Genomic DNA, 21,651 nt, shown 5'->3' on the forward strand with positions numbered 1-21,651 from the left:
ATTCAGCTATGAGAAAGATCAGCTAAACATAATGGCTACTATCTGTTATGTGGGGCTTCCTCTCCATTCCTCTTCTGGGGGAGAACACTGCCTAGGGGGTTTCTTTCTGACTGTGAGCTGAAACACCATGTGTTGTGATCTGAGAGGGCGAGGTTGCAATAGCATGCTTTGCACTGGACTGGAAAGGTGTGAGGTCTGTCATAGTTCTTGCAGAAGTAAGTTTTATTGTCTTGGGCCAGTGCCCAAAAAAGCTCTGTCTCCCTGCACACACAAGCGGCTCTCTTGCAGTAGACCATTCCACTGTGCCAGAGCTGTCCAGAGCAGCTGAAACCCCAAAGGGTGAGGTTGTCCCTCATGCATCCTGGACCCAGACTGTTTCCAGTTAAGTACCAAGTCCTGAGACTTGACAGAGTATTGAATGGGATTTAGTGGCGTGAGCAGGATATGGGGTGATGGATTTGCAGTTACCTGTAGTTCCGATGTGTGCTGCTGCATTCTGTACCACTTGTAGCTGTCTCAGGACTGATGATTTCAAACCCAGGTCAATTACATCACTATAACTCAAACAGGAGGTAAACAAAGGCATATATTACTGAGGCCAGAGCATCATCCACAAAACTGTGATGCAGTTCTCCTAGCCTCACCAAGATGATGGATCACATTTCTCCTGGATGTTGCTGTTTGCTAACTCAGCGAAACATGTAGAAGATCACGTGCACTATAGCTGGCTTGACAATTTTGTAGGAAAGCATTCTTGGCTGGAGAAGACCACACTGTGGGCCTGATCCAAAGCCCAGGAAAGTCAATGGCAGGGTTTCCATTGACTTCACTGCACCTTGGCTCAGGTTAGTGGGAGTAAGCTCTTTTAAACAACTTCCTCTGCCTACAGCTACAGCCGCTGGCTTCCTCTAGGCTTTAACTTCCACTATCTCTTCCAAGGCTAGACACAAAGGGTATGTCTACATTAGAGCAGGAGGTGTAATTTCCAGCTTGGATAGACATGCCTGCTCTAGCCCTGATGGAGTGAGCATGCTAAAAATAGTAATGCAGCTGCCTGGGGGGCAGGACAGGCTAGCTGCCCTGCACACATTCCTTTCTGATCCTTGGTGCACACTCAGGGTGGCTAGCTCACCTGCCTCCCACGCGGCCGTGGCTGCACTGCTAGTTTTAGCTTGCTTGTTCGATCAGCACTAGTGCATTCACACTTACCCTAGCTGGAAATTACACCTCCAGTTCCCGGGTAGATGTAGCCTGGGACAGCTGGGTGACAGCGACAGCGATGGTTGTATATCATCGGCACATTGTTGGCATCTGAGCCCAGTAGGTCTTACTATTTCTCCTAGTGGTTCTGTGTTAATATTGAACAGGCCACGGGAGAGAATTGAGCCAGGTGAGACGTCTTGTGGCAGAGGTGCAATTTCCCGTCATTAACCTCTGCATGTGGCTCTCCCGGAAGGATTCCAAACATTTTTATGAATTTTCTTGGGTCCCCTACACCCCTTCTCTCAGTTAGGATACCAGGAGCAGCATCTTGTGATCGACCATACTGAATGTTGTGGAGAGATCCAGAAGTATATTTGGCCATTATTCTGCAACATAGGATGAACAGACATGTACCTTACAGAATCATAGAAATGTAGGGCTGGAAGGCACCTCAAGGAGTCATAGAATCATAGAATATCAGGGTTGGAAGGGACCCCAGAAGGTCATCTAGTCCAACCCCCTGCTCGAAGCAGGACCAATTCCCAGTTAAATCATCCCAGCCAGGGCTTTGTCAAGCCTGACCTTAAAAACCTCTAAGGAAGGAGATTCTACCACCTCCCTAGGTAACGCATTCCAGTGTTTCACCACCCTCTTAGTGAAAAAGTTTTTCCTAATATCCAATCTAAACCTCCCCCATGTCATCAAGTCATCAAGTCCCACCCTCTGTGCTGCAGCAGGACCAAGTAAACCTAGTCCCGTGGTTCTCAACCGGGGCGTGTCCCCCTGGGGGTATGCAGAGGTCTTCCGGGGATATATCAACTCATCTAGATATTTTTATAGTTTTACAAGAGATTACATAAAAAGCACTAGCAAAGTCAGTACAAACTAAAATTTCATACAGACAGTGACTTGTTTATACTGCTGTATATACTATACACTGAAATGTAAGTACAAGATTTATATTCCAGTTGATTTATTTTATAATTATATGGTAAAAATGAGAAAGTCAGCAATTTGTCAGTACTAGTGTGACTGTGATACTTCTGCATTTTTATGTCTGATTTTGTAAGCACTGTTTTTTAAGGGAGGTGACACTCGGGGGGAACTCAAGACAAATCAGACTCCTGAAAGGTTGAGAGCCACTGACTTAGACCATCCCTGACAGGGGTTGTCCAACCTGTTCTTAAACACTTCCAAGGATGGGGATTCCACAGCCTCCCTTGAAAGCCTGTTCTAGTGCTTAATCACCCTTATAGTTAGGCCATGTCTACACTATACACTTTGGTTGATGCAAGTAATGGCAACATAAAGGTACTGGAGATAGTATATCTCTTGAGTGCATTCATAGTTGGCTCCTTGTGCTGGCACTGCAGGTACTCACCAGGAGTGCATGTGTTGATATACAGTGCAGTGCACCATGGGTAGACGTCTCAGTGTGCAACTTGCCATCGTCTGGCACGCTGTCTTTGTGGGCAAGGCATGGCTAGGCAGAAACGAGTCCTGCAGGGGTCACTGGGAGCGAGGGGCGTCACGTTTACATCATGCAACCTTCTCCAGGCCATAATGCCACCCAAATCCATAATTTTCTTGCCTTTTTTAAAATCCCACAAATCTGGACAGTGCTTGTTGCTGGCCGCCATCTCTGATAAAAGCATGGAGCCCACATAGCTCTGCACCATTATCATGAGCATTGCAAACACAGAAGGCACAATCCTCCAGTATTTGCAGAGCCACAGGAAGAACCACAGCTGTGGGGAACGTGGTGGTTTCAGGGAGAACAGGTGGCTGTGGGACATAGCGACAACAAGTTCAGGTGTGTTGGTAGAATTCACGGAGCAGCTGCAGAGGGTGGAGCGCCGCTTCTGGGCCTGAGAAATGAGCACTGACTGGTGGGACAGCACGGTAACGCAGGGTTGGAATGACAAACAGTGGCTGCAGAACTTTCCAATGTGCATGGCCACATTCCTGGATCTGTGTGCTGAGCTCACCCCAGCCTTCCAGAGCAGGGATACCAAAGTGAGAGCTGCCCTGACAGTGGAGAAGTGCGTGGTGATCGTACTGTGGAAGCTTGCAACACTGGCTTGCTACCGGTCAGTGGGAAATCATTTTGGAGTGCGAAAATCCACAGTGGGGGCCATTGTCTCCAAGTGTGTAGGGCCATTACTCATCTCCTGCTACACAGGACTGTGACTCTTGGCACTGTGTAGAACAGAGTGGCTGGATTTGCAGCAATGGGGTTCCTGCTCTTCAGTGAAGTAATAGATGGCACGCATATCCCTATTGTGGGAAAGGGTTACTTTTCTACGGTTATACAAGCATTGGAGGAACATCAGGGATGTTTCACAAACATCAGTGTTAGCTGTCAGGGAAGGTTCATGATGCTCACATCTTTAAGAACACAGGACGGTTCAGAAAGCTGCAAGCTGGGACACTTTCTTCACCAGTGGATTACCACTGGTGATGCTGAACTCCCAAGAGTGATCCTGGGGGAGACCCAGCCTACCCCTTGCTACCCTCCCTCACGAAGCCATACACTGGCTTTCTCAACAGCACCAAGGAAATATTCAACTACCAGCGCAGCAGGTGCAGAATGATGGTTGAATGTGCTTTTGGTAGATTGAAAGGATGTTGGTATTGTTCACTCACTAAATTAGATCTCAGTGAGAAAAACATCCCAATGGTTATAGCTGCCTGTTGCATCCTGCATAATATCTGTGAGGCTAAGGGGGGAAAGCTGCTGCCAGAGGGGAGGGCAGAGGTGGAGTATTTGTCTGCTGCATTTGAACAGCCTGACGCAAGGGCTATTAGTGAAGCTCAACACAGAAGGTCTTGAAAGAGCACTTTAACGGTCAGGCAAAGTCATACGGCATGGTGGACTGTGCTCTACCTGACCCTGAAGTTTTGGAGCCTAGTAGGAATTATGTGGTGCTTGGAGTATACATATGAATCTAACAGTCTGTTTGTGCACCTATTAATTTTGTGGTGCTTGCAGTACATTTATAATTATTACACTGTGTTTGTAATCCTTTGAGTTCTGTCACCCTGTACCATAAGAAGAAGTGGGTGCTTTCAATACCACTAGGCATTCTGCAGCCTGAATTGTGAACTAATAAAGACTAATTAGTTTTAAAAAAATAGAATTTTATTGAGTCACACAACCACAACAAAAAAAAATGTGCACTTTAAAAGCAAATACAATGGAAACTTTTGAAATAAACAAATGAAACAGTACTGAACAAGGGGAAAGAACATTCCTGTCCATTTTGGATCATTTTGGCTACACCCTACATCAACCATAGCTCTCACAGGTCAGTTCTCCTCACTGTCCCCCTGGTGGAGTGATAGGAGTAGGGATGCAGCCCTGATGTCACATGGAATGTTGGGATGGGGGGTGCAGGGAGGTGCTAAAATGGAGTTCTCCATTGACTGCAAAGGGAGGTGAGACCATGCCTGTTGAACTTGTAGGTCCACAAGAGTCTGCCGCATCTGTTTGCTGCTGGAGAAGCCCCACTATGTCTTGGTGCAGCTCCCTCTCCTCTTCCTGCAGGACTCCTGGGCCTTTCCCCATATGCTCTTTTGTTCTTCATACAGTCTGAAATATTCACCCTTCAAGACTTCTTTTCACAGCCTAATGCAGCATTGCCTTGCAGGATTTCACTAAACACATCATCCTGAGTCATCTTCTTTCTCCTCCTTACCTGGCTTAGGCATGACGCGGATGTAGAGGGGGAACCCGTCAACGCTGCAACGGCAGCAGATACAGATAAAACACATGGAGGTGTTATTGTCAGTATAGTCACAATGAAAAGTGAAAGTTAAGATTCGGAACTCCCTTCCCTTGCTTCCCTGAAGTTTTAAACAAGACCTGCTTATTGACACTTCAACCTTGGAGTGCTTGTGCACAACACCGCTCTTCAGTCCCAGCCATAGTGAGTATGGCCCGCCAGGGCAAGCAGAGTGAGAAATGAGCAGAGAATTGTTCAATCGCATGAAACAACATGAGTATAGGGCTATTGCACTGAATACTGGCACTATTTTCCACAGGTGCTGATTTTAGTTGATATCTAACCCTGTAGGGTAACAAAGGCAGAGAGAGCTCAGGAGCTACGGGTGTCCTGAAGCTGCCTGGGCTTGTATGCCACGAGCTTGTTTACTGCAATGGTGCTGGCTGAATCCATCATGCAGTGGCATGGGAAAATGTTCTACTGTGGAGGAAGAAATTAGGCCGCCATCCTAGAAACCTTCAGGAGAGGATTGCAGAGTGGCTCCATGAAAGGTTCATCGCGATCTCTCCTGAGGATTCAAGGGACATACTGGGGTACATAAACCAACTGCTCTGCATGCCCCCCTTTCACCTAACTTTACAGAGGAATGAAAAGCAAATAATAACTCTACCTCTGTTTGTTGTACCATTACCTCTTCTAGTACGAATACGTTACTGAAAAGTCAATCGCTTGTCCTGCTACTTTGGGGTCAGGCATCATCAGTACATTTAACTATTTTAATGGGAAATGCATTCACACGCTTACCCAAGGTTCCTTCCCCTACATCAGGCTTGTCCATGTTCAACTGCCAGGACTGTGGTGGAGTCTCTGCCATGGAACTGCCTTGTGGCACAGCTGGACCCCCATAGTTGCATATTTCCCATCCTCCTCCTCTTCTTCCTCCTTGCTGGTTACTCCAAGGACCTGTGACTTGTACTCCTTGGAGATACCCATAGTGGTATGTGGGGTGGTCGCAAGGTCTCCACCCGTATGCCATGCTGCTCGTTGTAAAAGTGGCAGGTCTGCAGCTTGACACCAGATGGACTGTTGACCTCCCTGGTCTCCTGGTATGCCTGCTGCAGTTTCTTGGCTTTCATGTGGCACTGCTGCTGGTCCCTGTCATAAAAACAGAAGAATGGCTATACTGGGTCAGACCAAAGGCCCATCTAGCCAATGCCAGGTGCCCCAGAGGGAATGAACAGAACAGGTAATCATCAAGTGATCTATCCCCTGTCGCCCAGTCCCAGCTTCTGGCAAAGAGAGGCTAGGGATACCATCCCTGCCCGTCCTGGTTACTAGCCATTGATGGACCTATCCTCCATGAATTTATGTAGGTCTTTTTTGAACCCTGTTATAGTCTTGGCCTTCACAACATCCTCTGGCAAGGAGTTCCACAGGTTGACTGTGCATTGTGTGAAAAAATACTTGCTTTTGTTTATTTTAAACCTGCTGCCTATTAATTTCATTTGGTGGCCCCTAGTTCTTGTGTTAAGAGCAGGAGTAAATAACACTTCCTTATTTACTTTCTCCACACCAGTCATGATTTTATAAACCTCTATTATATCCCCCTTAGTCGTCTCTTTTCCAAGCTGAAAAGTCCCAGTCTTATTAATCTCTCCTTATTCGGCAGCCATTTGTACCCCTAAATATTTTTGTTGCCCTTTTCTGAACCTTTTCCAATATATCTTTTCTGAGATGGGGTGCCCACATCTGCACGCTATATTCAAGATGTGGATGTACCAGGATTTATATAGAGGCGATATGATATTTTCTGTCTTACTATCTTTCTTAATGACTTCCAACATTTTGTTCACTTTTTTGACTGCTGCTGCACATTGAGTGAATGTTTTCAGACAACTATCCACAATGATTCCAAGATCTCTTTCTTGAGTGGTAACAGCTAATTTAGACCTAATTTTATATGTATGTATATGTTTTCCAATTTGCATTACTTTGCATTTATTAACATTAAATTTCATCTGCCATTTTGTTGCCCAGTCACCCAGTTCTGAGAGATCCTTCTGTAGCTCTTCACAGTCTACCTGGGAATTAACTATCTTGAGTAATTTTGTATCATCTGCAAATTTTGCCACGTCACTATTTACTCCAGATCATTTATGAATATGTTGAATAGGACTGGTCCCCGTATAGACCCTTGGGGGACACCACTATTTACCTCTCTCCATTCTGAAAACTTTTATCAACACCAAATTTCATCTGTCATCCAGTTGTCCAATCACCCAATATTGTGAGATCACTGCCTTGAGTAATTTTGTATTGCCTGCAACTTTACCACCTCATTAAATTACCCCCTTTCCAGATCATTTAGGAATATGTTGAAATCCCCCATTATTATTGAGTTTTTTATTTGAATGGCCTCTCTAACCTCCCTGAGCATTTCACAGTCATTATCACCATCCTGGTCAGGTGGTCTGTACTATATCCCTACTGCTATATTCTTATTATTGAAGCATGGAATTGCTATCCATAGCGATTTTATGGTACAGTTTGGCTTATTTAAGATTTTTACTTCATATGATTCTACACTTTCTTTCACATACAGTGCCACTCCCCCACCAGCACGACCTGTTCTGTCCTTCCGATATATTTTGTACCGTGGTATTACTGTGTCCTATTGATTATCCTCATTCCACCAAGTTTCTGTGATGCCTATCAATATCCTCATTTAATACAAGGCACTCTAGTGTTCCCATCTCATTATTTAGACTTCTAGCATTGGTATATAAGCATTTTAAAAACTTGTTACTTTTTAGCTTTGTCTTCCATTACATGATGTAATTGAATGGGACTTTTTTTCTTTTGACTGTTTCTCATCAGATCCTACCTGTATTTTATCATCTTCCAGCCTCTTCTCCTTATTAGGACATAGGGAAACTCCATTTATAGATCCTCCCCTAAGGGATGTCCGAATCATCTGCTCCTCCGCACCTGTCGGATTTCCCCCCAGCCCTTACTTTAAAAACTGCTCTACGACCTTTTTAATTTTAAGCACCAGCAACCTGGTTCCACTTTGGTTTGGGTGGAGCCCTTCCTTCCTGTACAGGTTCCCCCTTTCCCAAAAGTTTCCCCAGTTCCTAATAAATCTAAACCCCTCCTCCCTGCACCATTGTCTCATCCACGCATTAAGACCCTGGAGTTCTGCCTCTGTAACTGGCCCTGCGCGTAGAACTGGAAGCATTTTGGAGAATGCTACCATGGAGGTCCTGAACTTCAATCTCTTACCTAGCAGCCTAAATTTGGCCTCCAGGATCTCTATCTTACCCTTCCCTATGTCATTGGTACCTACATGTACCATGACCACCGGCTCCGCCCCAGCACTACACATAAGCCTGTCTAGATGTCTCGAAAGATCTGTGACCTGTGCACCAGACACACAAGTCACCATGCAGTTCTCCCGGTCATCGCATACCCAACTATCTATATCATATCCCTTTGCCTGCATCCCTTGTGCAATCTGCTCATAGATGTCAGTGTTTCTATGACTGCTTCATAGCTGTGCTGGCAGAGCCTTTTCTCCCCGCAGGCCCAGGAGATCCACTATCTCCTGTCGACTCCAGGCAGGAGCACATCTGGAGTGTGTACCTGACATGATTGATAGGGCAGTTGCACACAATAAGGGAAAGCTGCTAGGTGTGCTCATCAAGCTAGGCAATGAGGAAAAGGCACTTCAAAAATGTGTGGGGTTTTAAAGGGGGATGTGGGACTTCCGGACTCCATGACCCCAGACAGTGGAGGTCATACTTGTGACCAGAGTGGTCAGTGTTGGGCATTGTGGGACAGCTGCTGGAGGACTGAGAGTGTTGAAATAGGTCACATAGTGTCTACACTTGTGCTGCATCAACCTCAGACTGTTGACCATAGCTCAACACCATTTGGGGGGATGGTTTTACTGTATCACTATAATGGGGCATTTACATGGGCGGGAGAAAAAATTAAGTGTAGACACATACACAGCTGGTTTGACAGGAGGTGGCTTACATCAACCAAACTTTGCAGTGTAGACTAGGCCTTAGAAAGTTTTGTGTAATATTTAACCTAAATCTCCCTTGCTGCAGATTAAGCCCCATTCCTTCTTGTTCTACCTTCATTGGACATTGAGAACAACTGATCAACATCCTTTTTATAACAGCTCTCAACATAGTTGAAGACTGGGATCAGGTCCCCCCTCCCCAGTCTTCTTTTCTCAAGACTAAACATGCCCAGTTTTTTAAATCTTTCCTCCTGTGTCAGATTTTCTCTACCTTTTATCATTTTTGTTGCTCTTCTCTGGACTCTCTCCAGTTTGTCCACATCTTTCCTAAAGTGTGGTGCCCAGAATGGACTCAGTACTCCAGCTGAGGCCTCATCAGTGCAGAGTGGAGTGGGACAGTTACCTCCTGAGTCTTACCTTTGACACTCCTTAATACACCCCAGAATTACATTTGCCTTTTTTGCAATTGCATCACATTGTTGACTCAGTTAATTTGTGATTCACTGTAACCCCCCAGATCTTTTTCAGTAGTACTACCACTGTGTCAGTTATTACCCATTTCATATCTGTGTATTTGATTTTTCCTACTTAAGTGAAGTACTTTGCACTTATCTTTTGTGACAGGGTCAGGCCAGATGGCCACAGGAGAGTGTTAGAAGGCAGATGTATTAGTCCCAGATTAAGCAGGTCCATTTTCCCTGGGTAAGGTAACAGGGGCGGTTTTTGAAACAGAAAGGAACTTGCTGGAACAAATTCAGGCAGGCAGGCTAATTAGGACACCTGAAGCCGATTAAGAAGCTGTTAGAATCAATTAGGGCAGGCTGGCTAATCAGTGCACCTGAGCTTAAAAAGGACCTCACTTCAGTTTGTGGCTTGCGTGTGAGGAGCTGGGAGCAAGAAGTTGAGAATGAGAAGGTGTACTACTGGAGGAGTGAGGAGTACAAGCATTATCAGACACCAGGAGGAAGGTCCTGTGGTGAGGATAAAGCAGGTGTTGGGAGGAGGCTATGGGGAAGTAGCCCAGTGAGTTGTAGCTGTCGCACAGCTGTTCCAGGAGGATCTCTAGACAGCTGCATTCCACAGGGCCCTGGGTTGGAACCCTGAGTAGAGGGCAGGACCGGGTTCCCCCCAAACCTCCCAACTCCTGATCAGACACAGGAGGAGTGACCTGGACTGTGGGTTCCACCAGAGGGGAAGGTCTCTGGGCTGTTCCCTGACCCACATGGTGGATCAGCAGAGACTGCGGGGATTGTTGTTCTTCCTTTTTCCCATGCTGGCCAGTGATGAGGTTAGCTGAGTGAATGGCAGGTTTGAGCCACTAGCAAAAGTGGCCAAACTGAGGGCTGTTGTGAATCTCTGAGGTGAGCAAATCCGCCAATAAGCGCAGGACCCACCAAGGCAGAGGAGGAACTTTGTCACACTTTATATACTTTACCTTATATAGTATAAACCTGTGTATTCCCACCCCATACATGTTCCATCCTTTGTAAGCTGAGACAAGCCTTTGCAAATATACATAAGTGGAATTTTTTAACTTCACCTAGGTGAAAATCCTTTTGAAAGTGTTTCAGATGTACATGCCAACTATGCCAAGCTGCAATAATACAGAATTTAATATCCTTAGCAAAAAGCATTTAGTTCCTGTACTATATGCTCAGTGCTATGACTAGTCAGGATTTAAGAGGTCAGAGGCTGCGAAGTGCAGACTTCAAGTTGTTAGAAAAATGTATCTGCCTCATACATCATAGGGGCAGAATAATGGGGCAGAGTTGAAACTGTTTTATGACTTTAACTGTACATTTCTATACTTTTTGCCTTTCCCACCCACTTGAAGTTCGTGCTCAGATAGCAATGTGATTTGTGCCTTATAAAGTACCTTACACTTCTCTCTAATCTAATACCCTTAACTTTGAATTACTTGCTTTAGTAACAGTTGTTTTAATCTATAATACTTACAAAGCATTCCCCCCAAAGTTATTTAATTTAGTTACATCTGAAAATACATGGAAGTATTTTTGTATTTGAATGTTTGTAGCTTTAAAAAAAAAAACTTGCCAAGACTTGCTGTGTGACAGGAGTCCATATGACTTCGATAATGCCAGCATTGGGCTATGCAGGATTTAGACCCTTTGATCCTCTCCTCACATAGATACCTCCCACTTTTCTGCTCCCCAGAACCCAAGCACCGCCCCACTCTACTGCCTGCCACATGTTTACACAGGCTAGATATTCAGCAGCAAAGCCCACACCTCCAAGCACTTCTCTGTGGCTCCTTTTTTCCCCATTTCCCCCTTTCTTCCAGACTGGACCCACCAGGACACAGAGAGGCTGCTGTGAGTTAGGCTCCAAGGCCTATCAGAACATGCAGGGATAATAGAACTGGCTGGTAAAAGCCATCCCACCATTCCTGGGGAAGATCAGCGTTGACACTGCCATCCCAGGGACAGACAGCCAATTGCGACCCAACATCATCGTGACAGACGCAGAAAAGAATAAGGTCTCCATGGTAGATGTCATGGTACTATTTGAAAACAGGTCACAGGCCTTCCACAAGGCCCAAGCACAGAAGGCCTTGAAATACACCCCACTGGCCGAAACTCTGAGAGCCCAGGGCTATGAGGTCCAGATCCATGCCCTGGTTGTGGCAGCCTTGGGCGCATGGGACCCCCACAACAAACTGGTACTGAGAGTGTGTGGAGTTGGTCAACGCTACGTCCAGCTCATGAGACAGCTCATGGTATCTGATACCATCAGGTGGTCCAGAGACATCTACATGGAACACATCACAGGACACCGACAATACCAGGTCTAGTAACCGAGAACACCGACCAGGGAAATAACCATTTCCTTCCCTGATGAACCGAGGGACGCACCCCACCCGTGTACTTATTCTCTACACCAATACTGACTTGGACTCTTAATACATTCAATGGGTGGCGTACCCAAGCCCATTTATCCACTGATGCTTTAAAAACTCCCATACCCCCATCTGGATCTATGCTGGTTATGTGATATGTATGTACCTTGTGAACCTTGTAACTGATACTTGTAATCCCCCATAACCCAAGCCTGACCCCAGATGTATAGTACCTTCCCTCTTAACTTACGTAAACTTGATTTTAAACATTAACTTTAATAAAATTTTTAAATGTATTCTAGTGCTGTATGGGTCCCTTCTTTCAATCCAGTGCTATCTACCTTTCTTAGGCCTAGTACCTACTGAAGGCCTCTTCAGTACATTCTGTCCATCTATTTCTATCAGCCATGCTGCAGGACAAAGGTTCCTTCAGCATCAGCCCTGTCTATTGTATCATGTCAATATTCTCAACTCCCTTTTGTGGCCTTATTGGTGCTTCTCCTGCCTATCATCCCTGTCCTTTACTAGCAGAGGCACTACTGGGTGAAGGCTTTGTCACTGCTGATCCCATCCTCTCAGCTTCACTTCTGAATGGCTGCCTTTTCATTGCTGCTCTAGCATGTGATGATCCAACCATCTCAGCCCCAGCACCTGGCAGCAGTCTCTTTCAGTGCTGCTCCTGTCCATCCACATCCATCTGCCATTCTCCATCGCACTGGGAGATCCCTCTAGCTTGCTACGTCTCAGACAAAAGGGAAAGTAGGGGAATTTCTAAATGAGGTTTGAATAAACATTGCAAATCAGCTGAGAAACTAGGTCAAGGTCTACTGATATTGCTCCCACGCATTATCCTTTTGCTGATTTCAGTTCATGGAAGAGAATTCTGTATGGGAAAATAAGTAGCAGGTGTCCAGTAGAACTTTTGGCTTTTTGTTGCTGGATTGGTGACTTTTAAACAGTGTAACAATATCCCGTTTTCATCCCCTTTCCAAGAGCCAACTTCCTTCGCTCTAGGACCCAATGGAGCATTTAGTGGTTATCAGAACTCTATTAATGGATGCAGCCTACAAGGTGTCACACAACTACTTGAAATATGAGGGCTTACAGTTGGAGTGGGGGATGGTGCAAATCCATGGCCATTGAAACCTTGGGGCTAGCAAAGAAAGTTGAGTGAGAAGGAGACAAAAGATAAATTAAATAAGGGAGGTGAACTGATGATTAACCCTATTGTTTTAGGCAGAATCTTTGTGCAAGCGTCAACGGGCTTTTGGTAGAGGGGTTAATCATTGACTTTTATCTGTGTGCAGAAGGTAAGTAGCAATGAAGGCATCTCCCTTTCCTTATAGGGCAAAGAGCTCAAGAATGTAATCCTGTAGGAGAGAGAGAGAGAGAGAGAGAGAGAGAGAACGAACACCCAGTGTTAGGGGGGAGGGCGCACACGGCGGAAGGAATCTTCTATTGTTAAAGGAAGATAGGGTTTCTAAACCAGCTCAGACCATGTTCATTAATCTGTTATCACACCTTCAATAATGGAGATTAGCTATTTCTTCAGAAGAAGGCCAATCCCATCCAAAAACCTCAGTACATCCATCTACTTCTTTATATGCAGAGAGAATTCCTTCCTGATCTCCAGGAGGAACTCACTTGGTGCCCTGAAGCATAAGGGAAAAATTACCTTACCTTTGTGTTTACATTTAATGGAAATTTTCAAACATATTACACTTCAGCATATACAGAAATATTACAGAGCCTGAATAAAACACCTTCTGGGTTAAGAAAAATATCATAAACACAATGAGAAAAGTACATGAATAAGGGAAAGAATTTAGAATGTAAGGAAGGTAAAGGGGTATGAATAGATTCAGAATGTTCTCTAGAAATCCTTAACTTGTGAACAGTGTGTCTGTGAGGGTGGGGCTATTCCTGGTATAGGTCACTGGCATCCAACTCAGGCAACAAAGGAATATGGGAAGTTCTTTTGTATGTCTAGCAAGTTTCAAAAGACATTCCTTTTAACTGGCTCTGGTAAAATAAAATTCTGTTAGCTTTTCTGCATCAGTGATATCAGAGAGTCATAGATGTAAGTTGACTGTGCATAGAATTTTTCCTCCCATTGCTAATAGAAACCTAATACTTGTAGCATAAGGTCCTCAGTAGGAGTTCAAACTACATGTTCATATAGGCAAGGCTGAGGCCTATTGTGTAGTGACACAGATATAATTGTTTTTTCCAATCTATAGGACTATCAAACTGTTCATTTTAAATACAATCTTAAACCCACCATCAGCCAGCTCTCCCCACCCAGCCAGCATCTGCTACCTGCTGGCAGCCCCACCGATCACCTCCTCTCCCTCACGCCTGTAAAGATGCTTTGTCATTTGGTGTAAAAGAGCAGGAAGACTACTGGGTCTAAAGTCACGTGGTATGGCTGAGAGAAAGAGAGAGAGAGAGAGCGAGAGTGTGACTGACTGACTGACTGACTAAGGGGAGAACACACCTGAAGCAGTGCTGTCCTTCTGAGTGGCAGCCCGTGAGATGTGCACGTCAAGAGGCAATGTATCGTCAAAAGAGCTTACTTGATCTCCATCCAAGGTGCTCCGTAGCCGTGGTTCATCCAGATTCTGTATTCCTCTTGCTGACCGTTATCTAGGTAGTAGGCCGTCTGGGATCAGATGCTGCAGTCATGCAGCCTGTCCATGTCTGGTAGTCCATTGTATAGTAACATCATTGTTAGTCACCCATATTTGTAAGGGGTAATTGGGTCTGGGCTCATTGCCCACAGTTTCAAGTTCAACCATGGAATTATTTGTTCTTTCATTTAATAAATATTTCAGTTTCATTTCCCCAGAGATCAGTCATCTTTCCAGTGATTCAAAGGCGGGAGGGTCTTACAGGTGATGGCCCAACCCAACTCAGTATCTATTACCATATGTGGCATACCTTTAATGTTGCAACTTCTAGCCATGCAACAGTTTCTGGCAACTGCAGCTGGACCCAATGTTAAGATCAGTATGCCATAGTTGCGAGTCTACTGCTCGGATCTCTACCAGTCTCTGGCTTATGTCTGTTTTATTTATTTTCCTTTACTCATGTGGTTTGAGCTGAGGTCCCTTGCGACCTGTGGGAAGTGAACATCACTCCCATCCTGGAGTACATGTATTTTACTGTGAGTGGTGGCTGTCGATAGAGAATGGGGTCATGTCCTAGGTCTCTTGGTTTTCCACCCTGGGAGGCCGGGACTAGTGGTAGCCTAGCAAGGCCACGTCCCTGGGTGGTTGAGTGTTCCCTTTCCATAAACCAGTGGACAGGAGTTGGAGAGCTAAAGGATCCGAGTCCATGGTCCCATTTTAAAATCCCTGCTTGATGCCCAGAGGTGGCTTCTCTTGGGTGGAGAATGGCAGGGTATGGCCTGGCAGTTGGAATAAATGAACCTGACTGGGTAGAAGGTTAGTGAGGAGGTTTCCGTGTCTGAGGTGAGGATGCCTCGGAGGCAGCGACAACAGTTGGCCTGATACCGGTTGGTGGACACAGGCAGGCTTGGAAGTAGGGTGCTGTCCAGGGAGGGGAAACATTGGTTTCCCTGGGTGGGATCGGCAAAATCACAATCCTGTTGTGTGAGATTATGGGACCTTCACTTGGAGTGCATGATTAGTAAGCCACCCCTCCCCCCAAGGTGTGTGGAGGAACACCTTGTTAAAAATACCTCCGGGGGGGGGAGGGGTTGACTTCTGTATTGCTTTATTTGGGAAGAATAAAACCCCTGGGCTGATGATCTGTTCAGTGGTGAGGATGCTATGGTTAAACTGTGCAGAACATGGGAAAGGTTTGTGATACCCAGTCTTTTTACTGGGGGAAGGCTTAAGAGAAGAGCTTTGCTCTTGAGGTTGGGTATGATGGCAAAGGAGCTGGATCGGCAATGGAGACTGAAACAAGAAGTTGGTTCTCAAGCTGTAAGCGTAGCCACTTCTCAAGCTATAAGTGTCTGAAAAGGAAGTGAAGGTAGAAAAGTTCAGCTCCCAGCAGGCTGCCACAACAGCCCAGATGGCTAACTTGACAATGCAGCTTAACCAGTTAGAATCCCCAAGTGCAGGAGTTGAATGGGAACCTCCTGAAAAAGGAGAAAGCACATATCTGTGCTGTCAAAAAAGTTAGAAGGCTCTCAAGCTGCAACTAGAGAGTTAATGAAAGAGGTAAAGACAGCAAGACAAGAAACATCTGTGAACCACAGGGTAGGTGATAAAAAGATAATGTTGAAGCAAAGGTTGCAGCGTAGGCAGGGTGCCATAAGTGCTATAAAAACTGACCTCTTAAGAGGGTAGGAGTCTAGTACATCTATTGACTCAGATGGGAGTGACATAGAAAGAAATGTTTCATTCCTAGTATTCTCCCCCCCCCCAGCACCAGAGAAACCCCATGAGTCTTGGGGGTCTAGGGGACTTCAAGCTACCCTCCGATTGCTCCAATAATCACTACTGTGGTTCATTATGGACATGGCAGACCCTTGGAAATGAGGTATGAAATCCATGCCCTGGGTCTGGAACAGGTGTGAGCTATGAGCAAGCACAAGGGCCCCCTTTCTAAAGAAAATGCTTTGGATTGGCTGGCAAAGCTTAGTGTGACCGCCAATTTAAGTTTAGAAGACACAGTTGCACTAGTAAAAGAAAGTATGAGCGCAGATGAGTATGAGCCCCACCCTACCTACAGAGGTTCAGATGGGTAGTGTTCAGGAATCTGTAGAAATTTACCTTGCCATTATGAAGCTGTATGACCCATACAAAAATCTTAGGGGCAAGATGTACTCTGACAAAGGATCTCAGAAAGACCACAGAAATTCCTTGCCAGGAAACTATTACTATATTGGCTTTCAGGTCAGTTTCTGATAGCAAATGGAGTTGATATGTATGACACCCCTGAACTCTGGGAGATGTTTGTTCAGGATTTGCTCCCTGTAATTAAAATGGCCATGGGACCTGCCAATCCCAGAGTAACTATTCTCAAAGAATTGGAAACCAGAGCTCAAGAAGTGTATGACCTATACAGGGAAGCTTATCCTAGCAACAATAACATCCCGGGACACAAAGGAAAGTGGCTGCCATAAAAGTTGGGAATGATGGGAAGGCTAGTTACAGAAAGAATAGCAAAAATAGAGATCCTGACTATGGGTTTAGATTAGACTTGTCGAGACACTTCGCAAGTACGAGCCTGTAGAACAACTAGATGGTCTGCCAACTCGAGCCTGCTGAAAAAGCTAGCACAGGAGGCAGGAAGAGAATCTAGCAGGGGAGGAAACAGTCCCTTGACAGGAAAGAGCACCACCCCAAAGCTCCCTCTGAAGCCACGGAGCTCTCCCTTCCCCATTGCATGTGGCCACTATTGTAAATGATAGGTGGGGGAAGGCTGGCAACTAACATCTGTCTGAGGGGAATTTGGTAATATCAAGCAGAAAATGCTCCTGGACACTGGGGCCACAATGAGTAGAATTTGCACAAAAGCAGTTCCTCCAGTAAAACAGCTACCGATTAGAGAAATCAAGGTACTTGAAGGATATAATGGAAAGTAAAGTCTAGTGCCTTTTTCAGAGCCAATAACTTGGATAACTGAGGCACTGATCACTGAAGCTTCCTTTGGTTTCCAGAAGCTTGATAGACAGGGTATATTAGGGATGGATGGGTTGAGGCGCTTGGATGTCATAGTGGATCTTCCCAATCAGAGGACTGTTAAAGGCCAGGGTGAAGGAGGAGTCATTATATCATCATTGCATTGAGTGAATGCTCTCAAGGTGCCTACCAAACTCAAGTTGCCAACATGGGAATCAGACATCTGGAAATCACTAAACAAATATCCGCAAGTATTTGCAAAGAACAAGTTAGACTGTGGATGTATTGATGTGGAGATTATGGTGGAGGGCCCTGATCCTTGGCCTCAGCACTGGTACAAATACTGGAGAGAGGTCCAATGAGGAATTGGGAGCATCACTAATGCTTTGAGATCCAAGGAGTTCTGGTAGAGACAAATAGTGTGTGCAATGCACCGATCTGGCCAGTGCTCAAGTCTGATCAATCAGCATGGAGGTTCAGTTGATTAGAGCTCTCAGAATGACGCCTGTCATGGCCAAGTTTCCAGAAATAATGTCTACCATTGCAGCTGGGGCTAGATGGTTCTTGGTCATTGATATTGCAGATGTGTTTTCTACACCACTGCATAGAAGTGCATGGTATAAGTTTGCCTTTACATTTGGCCATCAGCAGCTGACTTTTACAAGAGCAGCGCAAGGTTATCACAGTGTGCCCACGATATGTCATCAGCATGTTACCAAGATGTGGAGAAACCTAATCTACAAGGACCAGGTGGTCAGCTATGTGGATGATATATTGGTGGCTACAAAGATCAGGGAAGAGAACTTGCTTGTTTTGAGTGAGGTCCTGATCATCCAAAGAACCGGCTTCCTCATTAGCCCGCAAAAAGCCAGCTTGTACAGCAGAATGTCACTTACCTTGGAGTTGAAGGGTGATGTCCAGATGCTGATCGAATCAATCTGATCTGCAAATTACCAGCTCCCAGGGACATAACCTGGAGATCTTTCCTGGGATTGGTAGGCTTTTCTTGGGATTTTATATATGGTTATTCAGAGCTTGTATGCCTCTTACACATTCTGCTCCGCAAGGGACAAGAATTGTCCTGGGGAGAAAAAAAACAACAACATTAAGCAATGTTTAACCTAATGCAGGCTCTTGCACTGGCCTACCCTCAATTGGCTAAGCTGTTCATATTACAGCTTGCTACCACTGGGAAAGGCATCAGTGTAGTTATTTATGCAGTCAAGTGGCACCCGCACAAAGCTGTTGCCTATGGTTCGAAACAGCTGCCCAAATTGGAACAGTGTTATACATGGTGTGAAAGAAGCTTTGGCCCTTGTATGGTCCAATCAAACACTGGGAATACATAATTGGAATGGCTCCAGGGGTGCTTTGAACATCTCGCATGCCAGTCAGGTACTGTACATCTTATCAGGGAAGGCAAGTGATGGCTGGGTGTCCAATCCCCATCTTGCAGGTTAGGCTCTGCTTATTAAACCAGGAGGTGAGGTTGGATAAAGTACCGTCTCTGTCTGCTGTACCGTTTACTCTATTGTCAGAAGGTGAAGACCACCAGTGCCTGCCTCCATGGGAGGAGACTAAGACCCTCAAGTCTCCATTTCAGCTGGAGGCCTCATATGAAGTAGCTAATGCAGTGGGCTGTGACATATGGGTTATCAGTGTGAGCTGTTTCCATCTAAAAGGCACCACCCCACACAGGTCACGCTGTCCTCCAGGTAGCAATGGATTGGGTTTTGCAAGGCACTGTGCTGCCCCATTCTGCCCAGCAGAAGTTGTTGCCACAGTAGCTGCTTTGGATGCTGTGGACAGAGACTCTGATAATGATTTGCTCGGATTCTGACTGGGTCCCAAGGGCCCTCCTTGACTGGATGAGTGTGCGGATGGCTCGTGGCATGAACACCGCAGACAACAAGCCAGTAACCCACACCAAATATCTTATTCCTGCATGGAAATTTGCTGAAGGCAGGAGAGCGCCAACTTTCCTTTAAGGTACAGGCTCATCGGAAGAACACGGCTGAGGTATCCATGCTGAATAGGGTGGATGGCCTATTTAAAGAGAGACAGCATTAATAGACCCAGACATCTTGTGGGTAAAATCGGACAATGTTATGTGCTCACTGCAACCTGCAGCTGTGCAGCAACTTGATATTTTGCAGATACAAAAGAAGGACAAAGATTCAGGATCTATTCTCTCATCATCATAGGGGGTACCAAATATTTGAACATAAAAGTGGACTGGTGATGGCAAAAATCGAGCAGAGGTGAAAGACGACCTTCCAATATTGGTAGTTGCGGGTTGCCAACATAAGGAACTTATAACTTTAGCTCACCAACAATGTCATTTTGGCATTAAGACAGTAAAAAGTCTCCTCACTGTTGGGTGGTGGCCAGACATCTCCAGGGATGTAGAGTATCATACCTGCAATTGTTTGGCATGTGCCCAGAACAACCCAGACCATTGAGTTAGGAAGGGACTAGTCCTCCCCCAGCCCATTGAGGGTCCCTGGCATTGGATCCAGGTGGACTACATTGGCCTACTACCACGCACAGCGTGGGGAAACTGTTACAGCCTTGTGGGAGTGGATCCATTTTCAAAGTGAGTGGAGGCCCTCCCTCCCCTTTCAAAAATACTGCGGCCCCCACTACACGTTTTCCCGGTATGGCCTTCCGGAGGTCATTGACTCTGACCAAGGACCCCTCTTTGTGGGTGACCCGGTTAAGAACATTTGCCTTGCACTTAGCATCAAACAGCATCTCCATATTGCTGGACATCCCCAGAGCTCAGGGATCATTGAGCAGACTAATAGGAGGATTAAAACAGCGTTAAGGAAGATCATAGAGCCCGCGGGAAAGAATTGGGATTAAAAAGCTACCCTTTGTCCTAATGGCCATCAGGTCCACAATTGAAGCACATTGATTTACACCCCCATGAGATCTTTACAGGTCAGCCAATGAGGACTCCTGAGATCAGGTGGTACCCCCCTAGCCACCACATAAGTATCAGCCCCAGGTACAAATAGACCAGTACATAACCCAGCTGTTGGTTAAAATTAGTGATGCTCAAAAGGAGGTAGCTACCCAATTAAAGCAGAACATGTGTCAAATGGACCAAAGACTGAATGCCAACTTTAAATTTCATGAATGGCAGGTTGGGGATAAATTTTTATTTTGATTTTACTCAGAGACTCATCACCCTGAGTCCCTGCTGAGTAGGCCCTGTAGTTATAACCAACAAGGTCAGACTAACAGTGTATCAGGTAGAGTTAAAATCTGGCAAGAGATGGTTTTTTTTAATGGTTCCATTTGTCCCAACTAAAGGAATGGAAGGGCAGTGTTGGGCCATAATAAGTGTCACTAACCTAAATCTCTGCTCTGTCTATTCCAGGAAATTCATCCAGCCACCTGGATTGCAAAATGTTGTGTGTTAATATTGTTAGGTTTATGGACTCTTATTGTAAATTAGAACAAACACTGGTATTGTAAAGTGAATACAATGGCTGAGAGATGGGATACACCCATAGGGATTTATGAATATAATTATGAGTTGTTAGAATCCATCATAATCAGTTTCATTATACATTAAGATGTGGTACATAATCCCAAGGGCAGAAGTATACTGACGAATGAAGCTCTGTTGAGCTCGGTCTTGAAAGGGATTATACTGGTATGCCTATGTGGATACAGGCTATTGTTATTTTGTATGGGCAGAAGAAAGGGGTAACACTTGATTGATGGCCTTCATAGCAGATTAACAAAAGCATGAGCTCATATTAGATAAGGATGCACAAATTAAATCCATGGAAACAAGGGGCAATTGTTCATGGCTCTTTGCCACTTTCCTAGAGGGGTGCTCTAGGTTGACTGAGGCTTGGGAGCCATCCAAGTGTCTGTCAATCATAAGTGACCTCCCTATACAGGTAAAACCTGGGGATTTAAGTGTAATGGTTTCAACCGGTATTGGTAATGTTAATCAAACCTTTATAAATGCCCATTTGTATTTGCCACCAGGTCTTTATCTAGCAACTCTGAAATGTAGCCATTGAATGGCATCAGGTGTTAAAAATTACAGTGCCAGTATCATGAATGGGTTTTGTCAAAATTTACAGAATATAAGTTTCCCTGTTGTATGTATTGTGAATGCTCGTGTTAGTGTCATTTGACAGAGGTGACTGGGTTATCACAAGTCTGTATGGAACTAAGGTCAATGTAAAGGTATCTGTGGTACCTCGGCCGTACACA

General features: G+C 45.3%; 1 long non-coding RNA gene across 1 annotated transcript; it reads right to left on the reverse strand.

The window, feature by feature from the left end:
• Nucleotides 1–4,367: 4,367 nt before the first annotated feature.
• LOC140906474 (uncharacterized) lies at nt 4,368–18,488 on the reverse strand. The gene is made up of 3 exons (XR_012157126.1): nt 18,309–18,488; nt 5,733–6,083; nt 4,368–4,945 (listed from the first exon to the last, which is right to left on the reverse strand). It is a non-coding gene; the product is annotated as an uncharacterized lncRNA (long non-coding RNA).
• Nucleotides 18,489–21,651: the final 3,163 nt, after the last annotated feature.

The sequence above is a fragment of the Lepidochelys kempii genome, chromosome 1, assembly GCF_965140265.1.
Source record: "Lepidochelys kempii isolate rLepKem1 chromosome 1, rLepKem1.hap2, whole genome shotgun sequence".
Taxonomy (NCBI): domain Eukaryota; kingdom Metazoa; phylum Chordata; order Testudines; family Cheloniidae; genus Lepidochelys; species Lepidochelys kempii.